We start from the raw sequence: 5074 nt of genomic DNA, 5'->3' as shown, positions 1-5074 counted from the left end.
TTATTTATTGTACGATTTGTTAGATCAAATTGGCAGAATCAAAATATTGTTCAAGCAGCTTGTCCTGGACATAGTCTTTTATATTTTGAGTTAATCTTTCCTCGTAAATAATTGGTATCCCAAAAATTTTGTAACCTTTTTCCAACTAAAATTTTATAAATAATAATAATAATAATTTTTTTTAAGGGAAATTATAATAATAATAATAATAATAATTATTACTATTATATTTATAATGTTGCAATATAATGGTGGCACTTATCTTTGTGATCAACATCACCAATACAATGGTCTTTTCATTATCCTTTGCCAGAATCTAATCACAAGTTCAATGCAAATGAGGAGGCCTGGGGATTTTCATCTATCATTACATTACATGAGCTTCAGAATCCTGAAAGAGGCTTTATTGTGTAGAAGTTTCTGTTCGTCAGTCAACACACGAGAAACCACTACATCAGTGATAGGTGGATGTCAAACAAGCAATATGGAAGTGCAGGTTTGCAATGAACAAGTTGATGCCGAGTTGGCGTCTGCTGCGACCAGTGGCTATGTTTTTCGACTGTGATTTCCTTGATTAATGTGTTTTCTTCTCGTTCCCTTCGCATGCTGCAATGCAGTTTCATAATTCAACACAGTATGAGCCTTTTCCATGATGTACGATAATTGCCCTTGTGTTTTTTCCATTCCTCCCGTTCATCATATAATAAATTTGATGAAGTTTTTCAGCTAACCTATGAAAGTTTGTCTCTACAAGAGGGTGATGATGAGGTTGCCATACACAAAAATCCTGCAATAAACAAAAAAAATTATCAGACATTTAAAAATTTAATAAATTTTGTTTACCGAAAAGTATTTAAAAATAACACCATCAACATTCTTGCATTTGAACCTGCTACTCCTATTAAAACTGTGACAACAATTAATTAATTGCACAACTAAAATGCAGTATCAACACACCAATCCAACCATAAACTCAATCCCCAAAGTTAGGACTCATATCTATGTCTAAGCACACCATAAAAAATCAGCAACCTCCATCACTATAACATTCAGCCTATAATTTCTGCCCCAGAAAATAACAAATTTTGTAACAAAACAAATCAAACTAAACCAGTGCTTCAAGGTCGAAGCATCAACTGAAACAGAAACAACTCGCTAACACCTCGAAGCACATCTGCGAAACACATGAGAGTTGATAGAAGCCAAACAACAATACCATTAACACACCAAGCAATCAACACAAAATAACAAATTTTGCCGCATAACAATTCAAACTACAGGAATGCTTCAACGGGGAAGCACTGATAGAAACAATACGCCAATACTTAAGAGTAAATCTTCAGTTGTCTTCATCAAAAACCATTTCACCCAACTTCCTTCACGCCCGTTCCTTCCTTGGTTACCAAAAACCATTGCACAGGAGAAATACATTCAACCAAATAACTGAACCCTATAACCACGATTTTTCAAACGCGTAACCATAATTTTTCATGCATTCAAAATTGGTCGCCTAGAAGTGTACCAAGCTCACAAAAAAAATCTAATACAATTAAGAGACCATGAAACATAGAAGATGGTCACTTTTGATATTTTGATGATAAATTCGTAAAAAATGATATTGTTTTCACATAAAAAAACATATAACCAAATAACGGAACCATATAACCGCAATTTTTCTAAAGGCCTAAGCAATTAGTTTTCCTGCATTCAAAATTGTTCAGCTACAAGTGTAATAAACTCACAACATAAATCTAATTAAATTAAGAGACCAAGAAACACATTTTATTGAATCATTTTAGTGTGAAATCTAATCTACATTATGCCTTCATATAGTTAACTAAGAGACTAACCCAATCTCCGTACGTAGACTTTATCCATCAAACTCAACCAAACACTGACATCAAATTCCACCCACCATTAACTCACTACTGCATAACAGAGTTTTTACATCAGTTGGAAATGAGTTTTTAAATCAGGTGGCAACTGATGTAAGGTGATATGATGTGGTAAGTCCACATCCTTTTACATCAGGTTTGGACAGATGTGAAATCTTGTTTTCTACATCAGGTTTCTCTTCCACTATTGTAATAGACACACTTTAAAATTTAATAATGGGGTTTTCACATCAGCTACAAGATAGACACTGAAGTAAAATATATATATTTCACATCAATTCTCAATATTTTAGCTAAATTGCATATATAGTTCTAAAAAATAAGTTTATTCCATATCAGTATTATGAATTAACCAAATTGAGATTTACAATTTTCACAAAAATGTTTAAATTTAATTCAAATTAAATTGATATGAGAAACATGAGAATTGAATCACACCAAAAAAGGAACAAACAAAAATTACAAGATGGAACGAGTGAATCGAACAAAAAGAACATGGATGAATATACATGCATTGAAGATGAAGAGGGAGAAAACGAGAGGAACAAGCTAGGGATTCCTAATCACGGAGAAATCGGAGGCGATGGCAAGGATGTGGGAGGAGATCGACCTTTTGGGAAATCCATCAATAACGACGATGGTGTCGAAGAGAATGGCAGAGGAAACAACTTCGCCGAGAGAAAATAGAACAAAGGTGAGAGAAAGACGAGCTGAGAGAGAGAAAGAATGAACAATTTTTTTTTTTTGGTATGACATGGATTATGCCAAATTTTTTATCATTAATTGTGGCACACAATGGTGGTAGATGAGTGGTACTGCCATAATATATATATATATATATATATATATATATATATATATATATATATATATATATATATATATATTTTTGAAGGAAACTCACATAATATATATTACCATTAGATTCATAGAATGGATGCGGCTAAACAAAACATGTGAATATAACGATTCTAAGTCGATCGTCTTACAAGTCAATAGTGTTCAAAGATTTTCTCTTTGGTATCGCTTCCTTGCTAATTCGATCGATGGATCCACCATTGTTTAATTACAGGTATGTATACGATTCCACTAAGCGTTGCTTCTCCTATTTTTCAAATAATTTTGTAGGAATTTTTTAATTTTTTTTTAATCTTCTGCTTTTGTTGGAGCTGTAGTGAAACCTTTCTCATGCTTTGGTTGTGGATGATCTTTTCTCTGTCCTTTCTTTCCTCGTTGGCGACCGATGCTTCGAGTGTAATTTCTTTGATTAACGTGTTTTCTTTGACAATTAATAATATAAGGTATGATTCAATATTTATCTTTGTGTGATGACCACTAATTTAATTTGAAGGTGATTTTAGGGAGCATACATCATTTTCATGGTATCAAGATGCAAAACTAATTATATTTTGCAATCAGGTAATTCTTCTCCAATCCCAAAGGACAAAAACGTTTGCCTCGAGCTAAGTCTAGGTCAGGCCTAGGCTTGATGATAGAAACACAAATATGTAGAACCTTTCTAGGGAACAATCGTATGGTATGCAAACTTCAATGATGGAAAATGTACATAAAAGTGCTTCCGCATTTGCAGATCAAGCAAATCCGTTCACAATGCACAACATACATAGTCCCTCAAGTTCTAGCATTTTTGGTCGAAATACTCTACCACCGTTGAAAACAGATTCAATGAATTTGTTAAGACAACACATGGATGAGAGTAATCACGAAATGGTTAATTTGTTGACACAACAAATTGGTAACGTGTTTAATCCTTTTATAAGGGACACAAATCGGAGTTACCAAGCCTTAACCACACAAATGGGGAGGATAGCATATTTCATCGCACCTCCACAACCTGTTTACTAACCGGTGGAAGGATCATTGAGGAGGATGATGTTATCTCATGACCAGGGAGTAGAGATGATGGAGAATGAGCTATTGTTTAGGGTGGAGGATGCGGTGGAGCAGGTGTATAAACATTCTGGTGCTCATGTCAATTACACAACCCTGAAAGAGCGTTATGAGCAACTTTTGAATAGGTGTAACGAGTTGTGGAAGATTTATCAAAGGAGGAGGAGGAAGAGCAGAGTCGTGTTAGGCCCGCCTGTGTTAAGGCGTTTTTGTTGCTCTTGCTTGGCTACACCCTGTTTGCCGACAAGAACAGCAAAACCGTTAATATGATGTGGCTGCTTGTGATTCGAAATTTGGATGAGTTAGGCGATTGGTCATAGGGTGGGATGGGACTTGCTTTCTTGTATGAGCAGCTTTCTCTTACCTCCAGCTCATATGTTGGCGTCGTTGGTGGTTACATGAACTTGCTTGAGGTAATATATTTTTTCTTATTTTTTAAAGTTAATTATAAATGTATAGTTTTTTGTATGATATGTGTGTGCTAATATAAATTTGTCTCTTTGTGTTTGCAGGGATGGGTTTTAGCTCACTTCAGACATCTCGTTCCGAGGAGGAAATATGAAGATTACGATCGGGGGGACCCATATGTGGGTAGATGGAAACCTCCTAGGGGGTTTGCTGATGATGCACACTTCATATGCTTGATGGAATCGATGGAGCATTGTCTTGTCATTTGGAGGTCGTACGAGCACCGACGAGACCTGACGCCTTTTCAGGATGTATGTTGGTACTCCGGATGGATCATGGCCGACAAAGACAGGATGGTGTGTCACTTTCCGAAAAGGGTTTTGAGGCAGTATGGCTATGTTCAGACCGTTCTCATACCTCCTACGACGATTGTGCCTCTTGAGGCAACACAGGTGGTTACCGCTTTCTTGGAGTTTGATCTCCATGTTCTTAGCTAGTAGGAGAGGGGTGAGCCGGTCCCGGAGGACGAGGGGTGGAAGCATTCAAATGGGTACTGTAACGCCCCGTTTTCCCAACTTAAAAATTTCAAACATATTATCAGAGTAAAAGATCACATAAACAGGATATCACACTTCTTAAAGTCATAAAAGAGATAATTAACAAATTATCCTCGTCAACATAATTATTCAACATATTAGCAGTGGAATTGAATTCAACATCATAAAAAGTCTTGGCACGCAGGCCTCATAAAAATCATCTCATAAGTTCAGTTAAACAACATAATCATAGCATATACGCAAAGGAAAGAGAAATAGCCACTAAAGATCCCCTCCCGTTACGTATCAGAGCAACCTAAGACT

General features: G+C 35.8%; 1 long non-coding RNA gene across 2 annotated transcripts; it reads right to left on the bottom strand.

Annotated features, from left to right (window-relative positions):
* Positions 1-238: 238 nt before the first annotated feature.
* Positions 239-2691, bottom strand: LOC112419898 (uncharacterized). 2 transcript variants are annotated; one of them, XR_003009986.2, is made up of 2 exons: positions 1851-2691; positions 239-787 (listed from the first exon to the last, which is right to left on the bottom strand). It is a non-coding gene; the product is annotated as an uncharacterized lncRNA (long non-coding RNA). The 2 variants fall into 2 exon arrangements; XR_003009987.2 differs by having other exon boundaries at positions 2405-2691.
* Between the last annotated feature and the right edge of the window lie 2383 nt (positions 2692-5074).

Source organism: Medicago truncatula, chromosome 3, assembly GCF_003473485.1.
Source record: "Medicago truncatula cultivar Jemalong A17 chromosome 3, MtrunA17r5.0-ANR, whole genome shotgun sequence".
NCBI classification, from domain to species: domain Eukaryota; kingdom Viridiplantae; phylum Streptophyta; class Magnoliopsida; order Fabales; family Fabaceae; genus Medicago; species Medicago truncatula.
This window is presented reverse-complemented; position numbering and strand designations above follow the sequence as displayed.